This window comes from Crinia signifera, chromosome 1, assembly GCF_055691185.1.
Source record: "Crinia signifera chromosome 1, ASM5569118v1, whole genome shotgun sequence".
Taxonomy (NCBI): Eukaryota; Metazoa; Chordata; class Amphibia; order Anura; family Myobatrachidae; genus Crinia; species Crinia signifera.
The window spans coordinates 313961134-313983674 of NC_139217.1; positions in this window are offsets into that span (position 1 = coordinate 313961134).

Genomic DNA, 22541 nt, shown 5'->3' on the forward strand with positions numbered 1-22541 from the left:
ACCCAGTAAACCGGAAACATACCTATAAGAGAAACTGCACAAAAGGTTAAAGGGTGTTCCAATCATAATGGAATTATATGTCCTGCCCACGAGAAGAGGCTCCACCCTCCCAATGCCCACTGTACCTCTTTCTGTGGGCAGGGCTATGTACCATTCAAGTGTAGCAGGTGCTACCTTACCTTTTCCTGGTGCTAACTCATGCACAAAACAACCACGGCTCGCTCGACCCCCAGTACACCGGAAACATACCTGTAAGAGAAACTGCACAACAAGTTAAAACGTGTTCCAGTCATGATTGGAAAATATGCCTTGCCCCCAAGAAGAGGTTCCACCCTCCCAATGCCCAATGGAACTCTTTTTGAGGTCAGGGCTATGTATCATGCAAGTGTAGCAGGTGCTACCTTACCTTTTCCTGGTTCCAACTTATGCAAAATACATCCACGGCTCGCTCGACCCCCAGTAAACCCGGACACATACTGTACCTGCAAGAGAAGCTGCACAACAGGTTTACGGGTGTTCCAATCATGCCTGCCCCCAAGAAGAGGTTCCACCCTCCCAATGCCCACTAAACCTATTTTGGGGGGCAGGCCTATGTAGAATGCAAGTGTAGCAGGTGCTACCTTACCTTTTCCTGGTTGCAACTCATACAAAATACAACCATGGTTCGCTCGACACCCAGTAAACCGGAAACATACCTATAAGAGAAACTTCAGAAAAGGTTAAAGGATGTTCCAATCATGATGGAATAATATGTCCTGCCCACAAGAAGAGGCTCCACCCTCCCAATGCCCACTGTACCTCTTTCTGTGGGCAGGGCTATGTACCATTCAAGTGTAGCAGGTGCTACCTTACCTTTTCCTGGTGCTAACTCATGCACAAAACAACCACGGCTCGCTCGACCCCCAGTACACCGGAAACATACCTGTAAGAGAAACTGCACAACAAGTTTAAGCGTGTTCCAGTCATGATTGGAAAATATGCCTTGCCCCCAAGAAGAGGTTCCACCCTCCCAATGCCCAATGGAACTCTTTTTGAGGTCAGGGCTATGTATCATGCAAGTGTAGCAGGTGCTACCTTACCCGATCCTGGTTCCAACTTATGCAATATACAACCATGGCTCGCTCGACACCCCAGTAAACCGGAAACATACCTGTAAGAGAAACTGCACAACAGGTTTAAGGGTGTTCCAATATTGATGGGAATATATTATCTTCCCCATGGAAGAGATTACACCCTCTCAATTCCCACTGGACCTCTTTTTGGGGGCAGGCCTATGTAGAAAGCAAGTGTAGCAGGTGCTACCTTACCTTTTCCTTGTTGCAACTTATGCAAAATACAACCATGGTTCGCTCGACCCCCAGTAAACCGGAAACATACCTATAAGAGAAACTGCACAAAAGGTTAAAGGGTGTTCCAATCATGATGGAATAATATGTCCTGCCCACAAGAAGAGGCTCCACCCTCTCAATGCCCACTGTACCTCTTTCTGTGGGCAGGGCTATGTACCATTCAAGTGTAGCAGGTGCTACCTTACCTTTTCCTGGTGCTAACTCATGCACAAAACAACCATGGCTCGCTCGACCCCCAGTACACTGGAAACATACCTGTAAGAGAAACTGCACAACAAGTTTAAGCGTGTTCCAGTCATGATTGGGAAATATGCCTTGCCCCCAAGAAGAGGTTCCACCCTCCCAATGCCCAATGGAACTCTTTTTGAGGTCAGGGCTATGTATCATGCAAGTGTAGCAGGTGCTACCTTACCCGATCCTGGTTCCAACTTATGCAATATACAACCATGGCTCGCTCGACACCTCAGTAAACCGGAAACATACCTGTAAGAGAAACTGCACAACAGGTTTAAGGGTGTTCCAATATTGATGGGAATATATTATCTTCCCCATGGAAGAGATTACACCCTCTCAATTCCCACTGGACCTCTTTTTGGGGGCAGGCCTATGTAGAATGCAAGTATAGCAGGTGCTACCTTACCTTTTCCTGGTTGCAACTTATGCAAAATACAACCATGGTTCGCTCGACCCCCAGTAAACCGGAAACATACCTATAAGAGAAACTGCACAAACGGTTAAAGGGTGTTCCAATCATGATGGAATAATATGTCCTGCCCACAAGAAGAGGCTCCACCCTCCCAATGCCCACTGTACCTCTTTCTGTGGGCAGGGCTATGTACCATTCAAGTTAGCAGGTGCTACCTTACCTTTTCCTGGTGCCAACTTATGCCAAAAAAAAGTAAAGCTCACTCGAACCCAAGTAAACAGGAAACATACCTGGAAGAGAAACTGCACAAAAGGCTTTATTTGGCTCCAGTCATCAAGGAAAAACATTTCCTACCCAAAAGTAGAGTCTTCACCCCCCCCCCCCCCCCCTATGCCTAATGTACTTATTTTTTGGGGGAAGGGCTATGTACAATGCAAGTGCAAGTGTAGCAGGTGCTACCTTACCTTTTCCTGGTTCCAACTTATGCAAAATACATCCACGGCTCGCTCGACCCCCAGTAAACCCGGACACATACTGTACCTGCAAGAGAAGCTGCACAACAGGTTTAAGGGTGTTCCAATCATGCCTGCCCCCAAGAAGAGGTTCCACCCTCCCAATTCCCACTGAACCTATTTTTGGGGGCAGGCCTATGTAGAATGCAAGTGTAGCAGGTGCTACCTTACCTTTTCCTGGTTGCAACTTATGCAAAATATAACTATGGTTCGCTCGACCCCCAGTAAACCGGAAACATACCTATAAGAGAAACTGCACAAAAGGTTAAAGGGTGTTCCAATCATTATGGAATAATATGTCCTGCCCACAAGAAGAGGCTCCACCCTCCTAATGCCAACTGTACCTCTTTCTGTGGGCAGGGCTATGTACCATTCAAGTGTAGCAGGTGCTACCTTACCTTTTCCTGGTGCTAACTCATGCACAAAACAACCACGGCTCGCTCGACCCCCAGTACACCGGAAACATACCTGTAAGAGAAACTGCACAACAAGTTTAAGCGTGTTCCAGTCATGATTGGAAAATATGCCTTGCCCCCAAGAAGAGGTTCCACCCTCCCAATGCCCAATGGAACTCTTTTTGAGGTCAGGGCTATGTATCATGCAAGTGTAGCAGGTGCTACCTTACCTTTTCCTGGTTCCAACTTATGCAAAATACATCCACGGCTCGCTCGACCCCCAGTAAACCCGGACACATACTGTACTTGCAAGAGAAGCTGCACAACAGGTTTAAGGGTGTTCCAATCATGCCTGCCCCCAAGAAGAGGTTCCACCCTCCCAATGCCCACTGAACCTATTTTTGGGGGCAGGCCTATGTAGAATGCAAGTGTAGCAGGTGCTACCTTACCTTTTCCTTGTTGCAACTTATGCAAAATACAACCATGGTTCGCTCGACACCCAGTAAACCGGAAACATACCTATAAGAGAAACTTCAGAAAAGGTTAAAGGATGTTCCAATCATGATGGAATAATATGTCCTGCCCACAAGAAGAGGCTCCACCCTCCCAATGCCCACTGTACCTCTTTCTGTGGGCAGGGCTATGTACCATTCAAGTGTAGCAGGTGCTACCTTACCTTTTCCTGGTGCTAACTCATGCACAAAACAACCACGGCTCGCTCGACCCCCAGTACACCGGAAACATACCTGTAAGAGAAACTGCACAACAAGTTTAAGCGTGTTCCAGTCATGATTGGAAAATATGCCTTGCCCCCAAGAAGAGGTTCCACCCTCCCAATGCCCAATGGAACTCTTTTTGAGGTCAGGGCTATGTATCATGCAAGTGTAGCAGGTGCTACCTTACCCGATCCTGGTTCCAACTTATGCAATATACAACCATGGCTCGCTCGACACCCCAGTAAACCGGAAACATACCTGTAAGAGAAACTGCACAACAGGTTTAAGGGTGTTCCAATATTGATGGGAATATATTATCTTCCCCATGGAAGAGATTACACCCTCTCAATTCCCACTGGACCTCTTTTTGGGGGCAGGCCTATGTAGAAAGCAAGTGTAGCAGGTGCTACCTTACCTTTTCCTTGTTGCAACTTATGCAAAATACAACCATGGTTCGCTCGACCCCCAGTAAACCGGAAACATACCTATAAGAGAAACTGCACAAAAGGTTAAAGGGTGTTCCAATCATGATGGAATAATATGTCCTGCCCACAAGAAGAGGCTCCACCCTCTCAATGCCCACTGTACCTCTTTCTGTGGGCAGGGCTATGTACCATTCAAGTGTAGCAGGTGCTACCTTACCTTTTCCTGGTGCTAACTCATGCACAAAACAACCATGGCTCGCTCGACCCCCAGTACACTGGAAACATACCTGTAAGAGAAACTGCACAACAAGTTTAAGCGTGTTCCAGTCATGATTGGGAAATATGCCTTGCCCCCAAGAAGAGGTTCCACCCTCCCAATGCCCAATGGAACTCTTTTTGAGGTCAGGGCTATGTATCATGCAAGTGTAGCAGGTGCTACCTTACCCGATCCTGGTTCCAACTTATGCAATATACAACCATGGCTCGCTCGACACCCCAGTAAACCGGAAACATACCTGTAAGAGAAACTGCACAACAGGTTTAAGGGTGTTCCAATATTGATGGGAATATATTATCTTCCCCATGGAAGAGATTACACCCTCTCAATTCCCACTGGACCTCTTTTTGGGGGCAGGCCTATGTAGAATGCAAGTATAGCAGGTGCTACCTTACCTTTTCCTGGTTGCAACTTATGCAAAATACAACCATGGTTCGCTCGACCCCCAGTAAACCGGAAACATACCTATAAGAGAAACTGCACAAACGGTTAAAGGGTGTTCCAATCATGATGGAATAATATGTCCTGCCCACAAGAAGAGGCTCCACCCTCCCAATGCCCACTGTACCTCTTTCTGTGGGCAGGGCTATGTACCATTCAAGTTAGCAGGTGCTACCTTACCTTTTCCTGGTGCCAACTTATGCCAAAAAAAAGTAAAGCTCACTCGAACCCAAGTAAACAGGAAACATACCTGGAAGAGAAACTGCACAAAAGGCTTTATTTGGCTCCAGTCATCAAGGAAAAACATTTCCTACCCAAAAGTAGAGTCTTCACCCCCCCCCCCCCCCCCATGCCTAATGTACTTATTTTTTGGGGGAAGGGCTATGTACAATGCAAGTGCAAGTGTAGCAGGTGCTACCTTACCTTTTCCTGGTTCCAACTTATGCAAAATACATCCACGGCTCGCTCGACCCCCAGTAAACCCGGACACATACTGTACCTGCAAGAGAAGCTGCACAACAGGTTTAAGGGTGTTCCAATCATGCCTGCCCCCAAGAAGAGGTTCCACCCTCCCAATTCCCACTGAACCTATTTTTGGGGGCAGGCCTATGTAGAATGCAAGTGTAGCAGGTGCTACCTTACCTTTTCCTGGTTGCAACTTATGCAAAATATAACTATGGTTCGCTCGACCCCCAGTAAACCGGAAACATACCTATAAGAGAAACTGCACAAAAGGTTAAAGGGTGTTCCAATCATTATGGAATAATATGTCCTGCCCACAAGAAGAGGCTCCACCCTCCTAATGCCAACTGTACCTCTTTCTGTGGGCAGGGCTATGTACCATTCAAGTGTAGCAGGTGCTACCTTACCTTTTCCTGGTGCTAACTCATGCACAAAACAACCACGGCTCGCTCGACCCCCAGTACACCGGAAACATACCTGTAAGAGAAACTGCACAACAAGTTTAAGCGTGTTCCAGTCATGATTGGAAAATATGCCTTGCCCCCAAGAAGAGGTTCCACCCTCCCAATGCCCAATGGAACTCTTTTTGAGGTCAGGGCTATGTATCATGCAAGTGTAGCAGGTGCTACCTTACCTTTTCCTGGTTCCAACTTATGCAAAATACATCCACGGCTCGCTCGACCCCCAGTAAACCCGGACACATACTGTACTTGCAAGAGAAGCTGCACAACAGGTTTAAGGGTGTTCCAATCATGCCTGCCCCCAAGAAGAGGTTCCACCCTCCCAATGCCCACTGAACCTATTTTTGGGGGCAGGCCTATGTAGAATGCAAGTGTAGCAGGTGCTACCTTACCTTTTCCTTGTTGCAACTTATGCAAAATACAACCATGGTTCGCTCGACACCCAGTAAACCGGAAACATACCTATAAGAGAAACTGCACAAAAGGTTAAAGGGTGTTCCAATCATGATGGAATAATATGTCCTGCCCACAAGAAGAGGCTCCACCCTCCCAATGCCCACTGTACCTCTTTCTGTGGGCAGGGCTATGTACCATTCAAGTGTAGCAGGTGCTACCTTACCTTTTCCTGGTGCTAACTCATGCACAAAACAACCACGGCTCGCTCGACCCCCAGTACACCGGAAACATACCTGTAAGAGAAACTGCACAACAAGCGTGTTCCAGTCATGATTGGAAAATATGCCTTGCCCCCAAGAAGAGGTTCCACCCTCCCAATGCCCAATGGAACTCTTTTTGAGGTCAGGGCTATGTATCATGCAAGTGTAGCAGGTGCTACCTTACCTTTTCCTGGTTACAACTTATGCAAAATACATCCACGGCTCGCTCGACCCCCAGTAAACCCGGACACATACTGTACCTGCAAGAGAAGCTGCACAACAGGTTTAAGGGTGTTCCAATCATGCCTGCCCCCAAGAAGAGGTTCTACCCTCCCAATGCCCACTGAACCTATTTTTGGGGGCAGGCCTATGTAGAATGCAAGTGTAGCAGGTGCTACCTTACCTTTTCCTGGTTGCAACTTATGCAAAATACAACCATGGTTCGCTCGACACCCAGTAAACCGGAAACATACCTATAAGAGAAACTGCACAAAAGGTTAAAGGGTGTTCCAATCATGATGGAATAATATGTCCTGCCCACAAGAAGAGGCTCCACCCTCCCAATGCCCACTGTACCTCTTTCTGTGGGCAGGGCTATGTACCATTCAAGTGTAGCAGGTGCTACCTTACCTTTTCTTTGTGCTAACTCATGCACAAAACAACCACGGCTCGCTCGACCCCCAGTACACCGGAAACATACCTGTAAGAGAAACTGCACAACAAGTTTAAGCGTGTACCAGTCATGATTGGAAAATATGCCTTGCCCCCAAGAAGAGGTTCCACCCTCCCAATGCCCAATGGAACTCTTTTTGAGGTCAGGGCTATGTATCATGCAAGTGTAGCAGGTGCTACCTTACCTTTTCCTGGTTCCAACTTATGCAAAATACTTCCACGGCTCGCTCGACCCCCAGTAAACCCGGACACATACTGTACCTGCAAGAGAAGCTGCACAATAGGTTTAAGGGTGTTCCAATCATGCCTGCCCCCAAGAAGAGGTTCCACCCTCCCAATGCCCACTGAACCTATTTTTGGGGGCAGGCCTATGTAGAATGCAAGTGTAGCAGGTGCTACCTTACCTTTTCCTGGTTGCAACTTATGCAAAATACAACCATGGTTCGCACGACCCCCAGTAAACCGGAAACATACCTATAAGAGAAACTGCACAAAAGGTTAAAGGGTGTTCCAATCATGATGGAATAATATGTCCTGCCCACAAGAAGAGGCTCCACCCTCCTAATGCCCACTGTACCTCTTTTTGTGGGCAGGGCTATGTACCATTCAAGTGTAGCAGGTGCTACCTTACCTTTTCCTGGTGCCAACTTATGCCAAAAAAAAGTAAAGCTCACTCAAACCCAAGTAAACAGGAAACATACCTGGAAGAGAAACTGCACAAAAGGCTTTATTTGGCTCCAGTCATCAAGGAAAAACATTTCCTACCCCCAAGTAGAGTCTTCACCCCCCCCCCCCCCCCTATGCCTAATGTACTTCTTTTTGGGGGGAAGGGCTATGTACAATGCAAGTGCAAGTGTAGCAGGTGCTACCTTACCTTTTCCTGGTTCCAACTTATGCAAAATACATCCACGGCTCGCTCGACCCCCAGTAAACCCGGACACATACTGTACCTGCAAGAGAAGCTGCACAACAGGTTTAAGGGTGTTCCAATCATGCCTGCCCCCAAGAAGAGGTTCCACCCTCCCAATGCCCACTGAACCTATTTTTGGGGGCAGGCCTATGTAGAATGCAAGTGTAGCAGGTGCTACCTTACCTTTTCCTGGTTGCAACTTATGCAAAATACAACCATGGTTCGCTCGACACCCAGTAAACCTGAAACATACCTATAAGAGAAACTGCACAAAAGGTTAAATGGTGTTCCAATCATGATGGAATAATATGTCCTGCCCACAAGAAGAGGCTCCACCCTCCCAATGCCCACTGTACCTCTTTCTGTGGGCAGGGCTATGTACCATTCAAGTGTAGCAGGTGCTACCTTACCTTTTCCTGGTGCTAACTCATGCACAAAACAACCACGGCTCGCTCGACCCCCAGTACACCGGAAACATACCTGTAAGAGAAACTGCACAACAAGTTTAAGCGTGTTCCAGTCATGATTGGAAAATATGCCTTGCCCCCAAGAAGAGGTTCCACCCTCCCAATGCCCAATGGAACTCTTTTTGAGGTCAGGGCTATGTATCATGCAAGTGTAGCAGGTGCTACCTTACCTTTTCCTGGTTCCAACTTATGCAAAATACATCCACGGCTCGCTCGACCCCCAGCATACCCGGACACATACTGTACCTGCAAGAGAAGCTGCACAACAGGTTTAAGGGTGTTCCAATCATGTCTGCCCCCAAGAAGAGGTTCCACCCTCCCAATGCCCACTGAACCTATTTTTGGGGGCAGGCCTATGTAGAATGCAAGTGTAGCAGGTGCTACCTTACCTTTTCCTGGTTGCAACTTATGCAAAATACAACCATGGTTCGCTTGACCCCCAGTAAACCGGAAACATACCTATAAGAGAAACTGCACAAAAGGTTAAAGGGTGTTCCAATCATGATGGAATAATATGTCCTGCCCACAAGAAGAGGCTCCACCCTCCTAATGCCCACTGTACCTCTTTCTGTGGGCAGGGCTATGTACCATTTAAGTGTAGCAGCTGCTACCTTACCTTTTCCTGGTGCTAACTCATGCACAAAACAACCACGGCTCGCTCGACCCCCAGTACACCGGAAACATACCTGTAAGAGAAACTGCACAACATGTTTAAGCGTGTTCCAGTCATGATTGGAAAATACGCCTTGCCACCAAGAAGAGGTTCCACCCTCCCAATGCCCAATGGAACTCTTTTTGAGGGCAGGGTTATGTATCATGCAAGTGTAGCAGGTGCTACCTTACCCGATTCTGGTTCCAACTTATGCAATATACAACCATGGCTCGCTCGACACCCCAGTAAACCGGAAACATACCTGTAAGAGAAACTGCACAACAGGTTTAAGGGTGTTCCAATATTGATGGGAATATATTATCTTCCCCATGGAAGAGATTACACCCTCTTAATTCCCACTGGACCTCTTTTTGGGGGCAGGCCTATGTAGAATGCAAGTGTAGCAGGTGCTACCTTACCTTTTCCTTGTTGAAACTTATGCAAAATACAACCATGGTTCGCTCGACCCCCAGTAAACCGGAAACATACCTATAAGAGAAACTGCACAAAAGGTTAAAGGGTGTTCCAATCATGATGAAATAATATGTCCTGCCCACAAGAAGAGGCTCCACCCTCCCAATGCCCACTGTACCTCTTCCTGTGGGCAGGGCTATGTACCATTCAAGTGTAGCAGGTGCTACCTTACCTTTTCCTGGTGCTAACTCTTGCACAAAACAACCACGGCTCGCTCGACCCCCAGTACACCAGAAACATACCTGTAAGAGAAACTGCACAACAAGTTTAAGCGTGTTCCAGTCATGATTGGAAAATATGCCTTGCCCCCAAGAAGAGGTTCCACCCTCCCAATGCCCAATGGAACTCTTCTTGAGGTCAGGGCTATGTATCATGCAAGTGTAGCAGGTGCTACCTTACCTTTTCCTGGTTCCAACTTATGCAAAATACATCCACGGCTCGCTCGACCCCCAGTAAACCCGGACACATACTGTACCTGCAAGAGAAGCTGCACAACAGGTTTAAGGGTGTTCCAATCATGCCTGCCCCCAAGAAGAGGTTCCACCCTCCCAATGCCCACTGAACCTATTTTTGGGGGCAGGCCTATGTAGAATGCAAGTGTAGCAGGTGCTACCTTACCTTTTCCTGGTTGCAACTTATGCAAAATACAACCATGGTTCGCTCGACCCCCAGTAAACCGGAAACATACCTATAAGAGAAACTGCACAAAAGGTTAAAGGGTGTTCCAATCATGATGGAATAATATGTCCTGCCCACAAGAAGAGGCTCCACTCTCCTAATGCCCACTGTACCTCTTTCTGTGGGCAGGGCTATGTACCATTCAAGTGTAGCAGGTGCTACCTTACCTTTTCCTGGTGCTAACTAATGCACAAAACAACCACGGCTCGCTCGACCCCCAGTACACCGGAAACATACCTGTAAGAGAAACTGCACAACAAGTTTAAGCGTGTTCCAGTCATGATTGGAAAATACGCCTTGCCACAAAGAAGAGGTTCCACCCTCCCAATGCCCAATGGAACTCTTTTTGAGGGAAGGGCTATGCATCATGCAAGTGTAGCAGGTGCTACCTTACCCGATCCTGGTTCCAACTTATGCAATATACAACCATGGCTCGCTCGACACCCCAGTAAACCGGAAACATACCTGTAAGAGAAACTGCACAACAGGTTTAGGGGTGTTCCAATATTGATGGGAATATATTATCATCCCCATGGAAGAGATTACACCCTCTCAATTCCCACTGGACCTCTTTTTGGGGGCAGGCCTATGTAGAATGCAAGTGTAGCAGGTGCTACCTTACCTTTTCCTGGTTGCAACTTATGCAAAATACAACCATGGTTCGCTCGACCCCCAGTAAACCGGAAACATACCTATAAGAGAAACTGCACAAAAGGTTAAAGGGTGTTCCAATCATGATGGAATAATATGTCCTGCCCACAAGAAGAGGCTCCACCCTCCCAATGCCCACTGTACCTCTTTCTGTGGGCAGGGCTATGTACCATTCAAGTGTAGCAGGTGCTACCTTACCTTTTCCTGGTGCTAACTCATGCACAAAACAACCACGGCTCGCTCGACCCCCAGTACACCGGAAACATACCTGTAAGAGAAACTGCACAATAAGTTTAAGCGTGTTCCAGTCATGATTGGAAAATATGCCTTGCCCCCAAGAAGAGGTTCCACCCTCCCAATGCCCAATGGAACTCTTTTTGAGGTCAGGGCTATGTATCATGCAAGTGTAGCAGGTGCTACCTTACCTTTTCCTGGTTCCAACTTATGCAAAATACATCCACGGCTCGCTCGACCCCCAGTAAACCTGGACACATACTGTACCTGCAAGAGAAGCTGCACAACAGGTTTAAGGGTGTTCCAATCATGCCTGCCCCCAAGAAGAGGTTCCACCCTCCCAATGCCCACTGAACCTATTTTTGGGGGCAGGCCTATGTAGAATGCAAGTGTAGCAGGTGCTACCTTACCTTTTCCTGGTTGCAACTTATGCAAAATACAACCATGGTTCGCTCGACCCCCAGTAAACCGGAAACATACCTATAAGAGAAACTGCACAAAAGGTTAAAGGGTGTTCCAATCATGATGGAATAATATGTCCTGCCCACAAGAAGAGGCTCCACCCTCCTAATGCCCACTGTACCTCTTTCTGTGGGCAGGGCTATGTACCATTCAAGTGTAGCAGGAGCTACCTTACCTTTTCCTGGTGCTAACTCATGCACAAAACAACCACGGCTCGCTCGACCCCCAGTACACCGGAAACATACCTGTAAGAGAAACTGCACAACAAGTTTAAGCGTGTTCCAGTCATGATTGGAAAATACGCCTTGCCACAAAGAAGAGGTTCCACCCTCCCAATGCCCAATGGAACTCTTTTTGAGGGAAGGGCTATGCATCATGCAAGTGTAGCAGGTGCTACCTTACCCGATCCTGGTTCCAACTTATGCAATATACAACCATGGCTCGCTCGACACCCCAGTAAACCGGAAACATACCTGTAAGAGAAACTGCACAACAGGTTTAGGGGTGTTCCAATATTGATGGGAATATATTATCATCCCCATGGAAGAGATTACACCCTCTCAATTCCCACTGGACCTCTTTTTGGGGGCAGGCCTATGTAGAATGCAAGTGTAGCAGGTGCTACCTTACCTTTTCCTGGTTGCAACTTATGCAAAATACAACCATGGTTCGCTCGACCCCCAGTAAACCGGAAACATACCTATAAGAGAAACTGCACAAAAGATTAAAGGGTGTTCCAATCATGATGGAATAATATGTCCTGCCCACAAGAAGAGGCTCCACCCTCCCAATGCCCACTGTACCTCTTTCTGTGGGCAGGGCTATGTACCATTCAAGTGTAGCAGGTGCTACCTTACCTTTTCCTGGTGCTAACTCATGCACAAAACAACCACGGCTCGCTCGACCCCCAGTACACCGGAAACATACCTGTAAGAGAAACTGCACAACAAGTTTAAGCGTGTTCCAGTCATGATTGGAAAATATGCCTTGCCCCCAAGAAGAGGTTCCACCCTCCCAATGCCCAATGGAACTCTTTTTGAGGTCAGGGCTATGTATCATGCAAGTGTAGCAGGTGCTACCTTACCTTTTCCTGGTTCCAACTTATGCAAAATACATCCACGGCTCGCTCGACCCCCAGTAAACCTGGACACATACTGTACCTGCAAGAGAAGCTGCACAACAGGTTTAAGGGTGTTCCAATCATGCCTGCCCCCAAGAAGAGGTTCCACCCTCCCAATGCCCACTGAACCTATTTTTGGGGGCAGGCCTATGTAGAATGCAAGTGTAGCAGGTGCTACCTTACCTTTTCCTGGTTGCAACTTATGCAAAATACAACCATGGTTCGCTCGACCCCCAGTAAACCGGAAACATACCTATAAGAGAAACTGCACAAAAGGTTAAAGGGTGTTCCAATCATGATGGAATAAGATGTCCTGCCCACAAGAAGAGGCTTTACCCTCCTAATGCCCACTGTACCTCTTTCTGTGGGCAGGGCTATGTACCATTCAAGTGTAGCAGGTGCTACCTTACCTTTTCCTGGTGCTAACTCATGCACAAAACAACCACGGCTCGCTCGACCCCCAGTACACCGGAAACATACCTGTAAGAGAAACTGCACAACAAGTTTAAGCGTGTTCCAGTCATGATTGGAAAATATGCCTTGCCACCAAGAAGAGGTTCCACCCTCCCAATGCCCAATGGAACTCTTTTTGAGGGCAGGGCTATGTATCATGCAAGTGTAGCAGGTGCTACCTTACCCGTTCCTGGATCCAACTTATGCAATATACAACCATGGCTCGCTCGACACCCCAGTAAACCGGAAACATACCTGTAAGAGAAACTGCACAACAGGTTTAGGGGTGTTCCAATATTGATGGGAATATATTATCTTCCCCATGGAAGAGATTACACCCTCTCAATTCCCACTGGACCTCTTTTTGGGGGCAGGCCTATGTAGAATGCAAGTGTAGCAGGTGCTACCTTACCTTTTCCTGGTTGCAACTTATGCAAAATACAACCATGGTTCGCTCGACCCCCAGTAAACCGGAAACATACCTATAAGAGAAACTGCACAAAAGGTTAAAGGGTGTTCCAATCATGATGGAATAATATGTCCTGCCCACAAGAAGAGGCTCCACCCTCCTAATGCCCACTGTACCTCTTTCTGTGGGCAGGGCTATGTACCATTCAAGTGTAGCAGGTGCTACCTTACCTTTTCCTGGTGCTAACTCATGCACAAAACAACCACGGCTCGCTCGACCCCCAGTACACCGGAAACATACCTGTAAGAGAAACTGCACAACAAGTTTAAGCGTGTTCCAGTCATGATTGGAAAATATGCCTTGCCCCCAAGAAGAGGTTCCACCCTCCCAATGCCCAATGGAACTCTTTTTGAGGTCAGGGCTATGTATCATGCAAGTGTAGCAGGTGCTACCTTACCTTTTCCTGGTTCCAACTTATGCAAAATACATCCACGGCTCGCTCGACCCCCAGTAAACCCGGACACATACTGTACCTGCAAGAGAAGCTGCACAACAGGTTTAAGGGTGTTCCAATCATGCCTGCCCCCAAGAAGAGGTTCCACCCTCCCAATGCCCACTGAACCTATTTTTGGGGGCAGGCCTATGTAGAATGCAAGTGTAGCAGGTGCTACCTTACCTTTTCCTGGTTGCAACTTATGCAAAATACAACCATGGTTCGCTCGACCCCCAGTAAACCGGAAACATACCTATAAGAGAAACTGCACAAAAGGTTAAAGGGTGTTCCAATCATGATGGAATAATATGTCCTGCCCACAAGAAGAGGCTCCACCCTCCTAATGCCCACTGTACCTCTTTCTGTGGGCAGGGCTATGTACCATTCAAGTGTAGCAGGTGCTACCTTACCATTTCCTGGTGCCAACTTATGCCAAAAAAAAGTAAAGCTCACTCAAACCCAAGTAAACAGGAAACATACCTGGAAGAGAAACTGCACAAAAGGCTTTATTTGGCTCCAGTCATCACGGAAAAACAATTCCTACCCCCAAGTAGAGTCTTCACCCCCCCCCCCCCCCCCTATGCCTAATGTACTTCTTTTTGGGGGGAAGGGCTATGTACAATGCAAGTGCAAGTGTAGCAGGTGCTACCTTACCTTTTCCTGGTTCCAACTTATGCAAAATACATCCATGGCTCGCTCGACCCCCAGTAAACCCGGACACATACTGTACCTGCAAGAGAAGCTGCACAACAGGTTTAAGGGTGTTCCAATCATGCCTGCCCCCAAGAAGAGGTTCCACCCTCCTAATGCCCACTGAACCTATTTTTGGAAGCAGGCCTATGTAGAATGCAAGTGTAGCAGGTGCTACCTTACCTTTTCCTGGTGCTAACTCATGCACAAAACAACCACGGCTCGCTCGACACCCAGTACACCGGAAACATACCTGTAAGAGAAACTGCACAACAAGTTAAAACGTGTTCCAGTCATGATTGGAAAATATGCCTTGCCCCCAAGAAGAGGTTCCACCCTCCCAATGCCCAATGGAACTCTTTTTGAGGTCAGGGCTATGTATCTTGCAAGTGTAGCAGGTGCTACCTTACCTTTTCCTGGTTCCAACTTATGCAAAATACATCCACGGCTCGCTCGACCCCCAGTAAACCCGGACACATACTGTACCTGCAAGAGAAGCTGCACAACAGGTTTACGGGTGTTCCAATCATGCCTGCCCCCAAGAAGAGGTTCCACCCTCCCAATGCCCACTGAACCTATTTTGGGGGGCAGGCCTATGTAGAATGCAAGTGTAGCAGGTGCTACCTTACCTTTTCCTGGTTGCAACTCATACAAAATACAACCATGGTTCGCTCGACACCCAGTAAACCGGAAACATACCTATAAGAGAAACTTCAGAAAAGGTTAAAGGATGTTCCAATCATGATGGAATAATATGTCCTGCCCACAAGAAGAGGCTCCACCCTCCCAATGCCCACTGTACCTCTTTCTGTGGGCAGGGCTATGTACCATTCAAGTGTAGCAGGTGCTACCTTACCTTTTCCTGGTGCTAACTCATGCACAAAACAACCACGGCTCGCTCGACCCCCAGTACACCGGAAACATACCTGTAAGAGAAACTGCACAACAAGTTTAAGCGTGTTCCAGTCATGATTGGAAAATATGCCTTGCCCCCAAGAAGAGGTTCCACCCTCCCAATGCCCAATGGAACTCTTTTTGAGGTCAGGGCTATGTATCATGCAAGTGTAGCAGGTGCTACCTTACCCGATCCTGGTTCCAACTTATGCAATATACAACCATGGCTCGCTCGACACCCCAGTAAACCGGAAACATACCTGTAAGAGAAACTGCACAACAGGTTTAAGGGTGTTCCAATATTGATGGGAATATATTATCTTCCCCATGGAAGAGATTACACCCTCTCAATTCCCACTGGACCTCTTTTTGGGGGCAGGCCTATGTAGAAAGCAAGTGTAGCAGGTGCTACCTTACCTTTTCCTTGTTGCAACTTATGCAAAATACAACCATGGTTCGCTCGACCCCCAGTAAACCGGAAACATACAGTACCTATAAGAGAAACTGCACAAAAGGTTAAAGGGTGTTCCAATCATGATGGAATAATATGTCCTGCCCACAAAAAGAGGCTCCACCCTCTCAATGCCCACTGTACCTCTTTCTGTGGGCAGGGCTATGTACCATTCAAGTGTAGCAGGTGCTACCTTACCTTTTCCTGGTGCTAACTCATGCACAAAACAACCATGGCTCGCTCGACCCCCAGTACACTGGAAACATACCTGTAAGAGAAACTGCACAACAAGTTTAAGCGTGTTCCAGTCATGATTGGGAAATATGCCTTGCCCCCAAGAAGAGGTTCCACCCTCCCAATGCCCAATGGAACTCTTTTTGAGGTCAGGGCTATGTATCATGCAAGTGTAGCAGGTGCTACCTTACCCGATCCTGGTTCCAACTTATGCAATATACAACCATGGCTCGCTCGACACCCCAGTAAACCGGAAACATACCTGTAAGAGAAACTGCACAACAGGTTTAAGGGTGTTCCAATATTGATGGGAATATATTATCTTCCCCATGGAAGAGATTACACCCTCTCAATTCCCACTGGACCTCTTTTTGGGGGCAGGCCTATGTAGAATGCAAGTGTAGCAGGTGCTACCTTACCTTTTCCTGGTTGCAACTTATGCAAAATACAACCATGGTTCGCTCGACCCCCAGTAAACCGGAAACATACCTATAAGAGAAACTGCACAAACGGTTAAAGGGTGTTCCAATCATGATGGAATAATATGTCCTGCCCACAAGAAGAGGCTCCACCCTCCCAATGCCCACTGTACCTCTTTCTGTGGGCAGGGCTATGTACCATTCAAGTTAGCAGGTGCTACCTTACCTTTTCCTGGTGCCAACTTATGCCAAAAAAAAGTAAAGCTCACTCGAACCCAAGTAAACAGGAAACATACCTGGAAGAGAAACTGCACAAAAGGCTTTATTTGGCTCCAGTCATCAAGCAAAAACATTTCCTACCCAAAAGTAGAGTCTTCACCCCCCCCCCCCCCCCCCTATGCCTAATGTACTTATTTTTTGGGGGAAGGGCTATGTACAATGCAAGTGCAAGTGTAGCAGGTGCTACCTTACCTTTTCCTGGTTCAAACTTATGCAAAATACATCCACGGCTCGCTCGACCCCCAGTAAACCCGGACACATACTGTACCTGCAAGAGAAGCTGCACAACAGGTTTAAGGGTGTTCCAATCATGCCTGCCCCCAAGAAGAGGTTCCACCCTCCCAATGCCCACTGAACCTATTTTTGGGGGCAGGCCTATGTAGAATGCAAGTGTAGCAGGTGCTACCTTACCTTTTCCTGGTTGCAACTTATGCAAAATATAACTATGGTTCGCTCGACCCCCAGTAAACCGGAAACATACCTATAAGAGAAACTGCACAAAAGGTTAAAGGGTGTTCCAATCATTATGGAATAATATGTCCTGCCCACAAGAAGAGGCTCCACCCTCCTAATGCCAACTGTACCTCTTTCTGTGGGCAGGGCTATGTACCATTCAAGTGTAGCAGGTGCTACCTTACCTTTTCCTGGTGCTAACTCATGCACAAAACAACCACGGCTCGCTCGACCCCCAGTACACCGGAAACATACCTGTAAGAGAAACTGCACAACAAGTTTAAGCGTGTTCCAGTCATGATTGGAAAATATGCCTTGCCCCCAAGAAGAGGTTCCACCCTCCCAATGCCCAATGGAACTCTTTTTGAGGTCAGGGCTATGTATCATGCAAGTGTAGCAGGTGCTACCTTACCTTTTCCTGGTTCCAACTTATGCAAAATACATCCACGGCTCGCTCGACCCCCAGCAAACCCGGACACATACTGTACCTGCAAGAGAAGCTGCACAACAGGTTTAAGGGTGTTCCAATCATGCCTGCCCCCAAGAAGAGGTTCCACCCTCCCAATGCCCACTGAACCTATTTTTGGGGGCAGGCCTATGTAGAATGCAAGTGTAGCAGGTGCTACCTTACCTTTTCCTGGTTGCAACTTATGCAAAATACAACCATGGTTCGCTCGACCCCCAGTAAACCGGAAACATACCTATAAGAGAAACTGCACAAAAGGTTAAAGGGTGTTCCAATCATGATGGAATAATATGTCCTGCCCACAAGAAGAGGCTCCACCCTCCTAATGCCCACTGTACCTCTTTCTGTGGGCAGGGCTATGTACCATTCAAGTGTAGCAGGTGCTACCTTACCTTTTCCTGGTGCTAACTCATGCACAAAACAACCACGGCTCGCTCGACCCCCAGTACACCGGAAACATACCTGTAAGAGAAACTGCACAACAAGTTTAAGCGTGTTCCAGTCATGATTGCAAAATATGCCTTGCCCCCAAGAAGAGGTTCCACCCTCCCAATGCCCAATGGAACTCTTTTTGAGGTCAGGGCTATGTATCATGCAAGTGTAGCAGGTGCTACCTTACCTTTTCCTGGTTCCAACTTATGCAAAATACATCTACAGCTCGCTCGACCCCCAGTAAACCTGGACACATACTGTACCTGCAAGAGAAGCTGCACAACAGGTTTAAGGGTGTTCCAATCATGCTTGCACCCAAGAAGAGGTTCCACCCTCCCAATGCCCACTGAACCTATTTTTGGGGGCAGGCCTATGTAGAATGCAAGTGTAGCAGGTGCTACCTTACCTTTTCCTGGTTGCAACTTATGCAAAATACAACCATGGTTCGCTCGACCCCCAGTAAAACGGAAACATACCTATAAGAGAAACTGCACAAAAGATTAAATGGTGTTCCAATCATGATGGAATAATATGTCCTGCCCACAAGAAGAGGCTCCACCCTCCTAATGCCCACTGTACCTCTTTCTGTGGGCAGGGCTATGTACCATTCAAGTGTAGCAGGTGCTAACTTACCTTTTCCTGGTGCTAACTCATGCACAAAACAACCACGGCTCGCTCGACCCCAAGTACACCGGAAACATACCTGTAAGAGAAACTGCACAACAAGTTTAAGCGTGTTCCAGTCATGATTGGAAAATATGCCTTGCCACCAAGAAGAGGTTCCACCCTCCCAATGCCCAATGGAACTCTTTTTGAGGGCAGGGCTATGTATCATGCAAGTGTAGCAGGTGCTACCTTACCCGATTCTGGATCCAACTTATGCAATATACAACCATGGCTCGCTCGACACCCCAGTAAACCGGAAACATGCCTGTAAGAGAAACTGCACAACAGGTTTAGGGGTGTTCCAATATTGATGGGAATATATTATCTTCCCCATGGAAGAGATTACACCCTCTCAATTCCCACTGGACCTCTTTTTGGGGGCAGGCCTATGTAGAATGCAAGTGTAGCAGGTGCTACCTTACCTTTTCCTTGTTGCAACTTATGCAAAATACAACCATGGTTCGCTCGACCCCCAGTAAACCGGAAACATACCTATAAGAGAAACTGCACAAAAGGTTAAAGGGTGTTCCAATCATGATGAAATAATATGTCCTGCCCACAAGAAGAGGCTCCACCCTCCCAATGCCCACTGTACCTCTTTCTGTGGGCAGGGCTATGTACCATTCAAGTGTAGCAGGTGCTACCTTACCTTTTTCTGGTGTTAACTCATGCACAAAACAACCACGGCTCGCTCGACCCCCAGTACACCCGAAACATACCTGTAAGAGAAACTGCACAACAAGTTTAAGCGTGTTCCAGTCATGATTGGAAAATATGCCTTGCCCCCAAGAAGAGGTTCCACCCTCCCAATGCCCAAAGGAACTCTTTTTGAGGTCAGGGCTATGTATCATGCAAGTGTAGCAGGTGCTACCTTACCTTTTCCTGGTTCCAACTTATGCAAAATACATCCACGGCTCGCTCGACCCCCAGTAAACCCGGACACATACTGTACCTGCAAGAGAAGCTGCACAACAGGTTTAAGGGTGTTCCAATCATGCCTGCCCCCAAGAAGAGGTTCCACCCTCCCAATGCCCACTGAACCTATTTTTGGGGGCAGGCCTATGTAGAATGCAAGTGTAGCAGGTGCTTCCTTACCTTTTCCTGGTTGCAACTTATGCAAAATACAACCATGGTTCGCTCGACCCCCAGTAAACCGGAAACATACCTATAAGAGAAACTGCACAAAAGGTTAAAGGGTGTTCCAATCATGATGGAATAATATGTCCTGCCCACAAGAAGAGGCTCCACCCTCCTAATGCCCACTGTAACTCTTTCTGTGGGCAGGCCTATGTAGAATGCAAGTGTAGCAGGTGCTACCTTACCTTTTCCTTGTTGCAACTTATGCAAAATACAACCATGGTTCGCTCGACCCCCAGTAAACCGGAAACATACCTATAAGAGAAACTGCACAAAAGGTTTAAGGGTGTTCCAATCATGATGGAATAATATGTCCTGCCCACAAGAAGAGGCTCCACCCTCCCAATGCCCACTGTACCTCTTTCTGTGGGCAGGGCTATGTACCATTCAAGTGTAGCAGGTGCTACCTTACCTTTTCCTGGTGCTAACTCATGCACAAAACAACCACGGCTCGCTCGACCCCCAGTACACCGGAAACATACCTATAAGAGAAACTACACAACAAGTTTAAGCGTGTTCCAGTCATGATTGGAAAATATGCCTTGCCACCAAGAAGAGGTTCCACCCTCCCAATGCCCAATGGAACTCTTTTTGAGGGCAGGGCTATGTATCATGCAAGTGTAGCAGGTGCTACCTTACCCGATCCTGGTTCCAACTTATGCAAAATACAACCATGGTTCGCTCGACCCCCAGTAAACCGGAAACATACCTATAAGAGAAACTGCACAAAAGGTTAAAGGGTGTTCCAATCATGATGGAATAATATGTCCTGCCCACAAGAAGAGGCTCCACCCTCCTAATGCCCACTGTACCTCTTTCTGTGGGCAGGGCTATGTACCATTCAAGTGTAGCAGGTGCTACCTTACCTTTTCCTGGTTGCAACTTATGCAAAATACAACCATGGTTCGCTCGACCCCCAGTAAACCGGAAACATACCTATAAGAGAAACTGCACAAAAGGTTAAAGGGTGTTCCAATCATGATGGAATAATGGGGGAAATTTACCAATATGAAAAACCTAGTTTTTCGTATTGGTATTTTCCCTACGACTGCATACGACTGTTTAAGTCGTATGCAAAGTCGTGTTCCGGAGGATCAGTTACAAAGCAGTCATATACGACTGCTTTGTAACCCTCCGATGGTGTAATGATTCGTATTAGCGGCCGTATATACGGCTGCTAATACGAATTATTTCTAGCAGTCTGCACGGATCAGTCAGATCCGTGCAGGCTGCATGGTGTAAAAAAAATAGAAAAATAAATAAATAAAAAAAAAACCGGCGTGGGGTCCCCCCCACAGCCGAAACCAGCACCAGGCTGACAGAGCCTGGAGCCGGTAATTAAAAATCAGGGAACCCGACAAATAGGGGTTCCCCGATTTTTAACAACCAGCCCCAGGCTCCTGCTCTGGGGCTGGTTCCCAAAATACGGGGGACAAAATGACTAGGGGTCCCCCGTATTTTAAGAACCAGCCCCAGGCAAAACCAGCCAGCAGGCTAATGCCACAGCCGGGGGGAGACTTTTTATGCAAGTCCCCCCGGCCAAAGCATTAACACTACCGACCAGTCAGCCTGGCCAGGGGCCCTGGGGGAGTGGGGACCCCCCCAATAAAGGGGTCCCCCCCCTCCAGGACTTACCTGACCAGGCTGAAGCCTGGTGCTGTCCTCGATGCCCCTGGGCGGTGGGCATCGAGCTGATAGTTGTGTAAAAAATAGAAGAAACCATTGTTTTTTACTGTGGCACTACAAGTGCCAGCAAGCCTCCCCAGCAAGCTGGGACTTGGAGAACCACAAGTCCCAGCCTGCTGGGCATTAAAGGGCCCGCTGGGTCTTGTAGTGCCACAGTAAAAAAAATAGTTAAATAAAACACACTGACACACATTTTAAATAAAAGTTTAATACATACAAAACACACATACTGATACTTACCTAGCTTGATCCCGTTGGTAGGTCGCTGGCTCCGGTGTCGGCGGCTCCGTGTCGGCGGCTCCGTTGTCGGCGGCTCCGTGTCGGCGGCTCCGGGGTCGTCGGCGTCCTGTCCGAAGATAATCCATGTTGGACCTGTGGAAGGAAATCCTACTCACCCAGGTCCTGCATGGATGATCTTCGTTCTTCATCCGTCGACATCCCGGTCTTCTGACAGCTGCTGGCGACTTCCAGCAGCTGTCGGCATCTTCCGCGACGCTCCCCGGCTTTCAGAGCCGGAGAGAGAACCTTCCTGGTCGGCGTCTGGGCTCAGAATGAATTCTGGCCAATCAGGAGCCGCCTAGCCGCCTAGCGGCCAATCAGGAAAGGTCTTTCCTGATTGGCCGCTAGGCGGCTAGGCGGCTCCTGATTGGCCAGAATTCATTCTGAGCCCAGACGCCGACCAGGAAGGTTCTCTCTCCGGCTCTGAAAGCCGGGGAGCG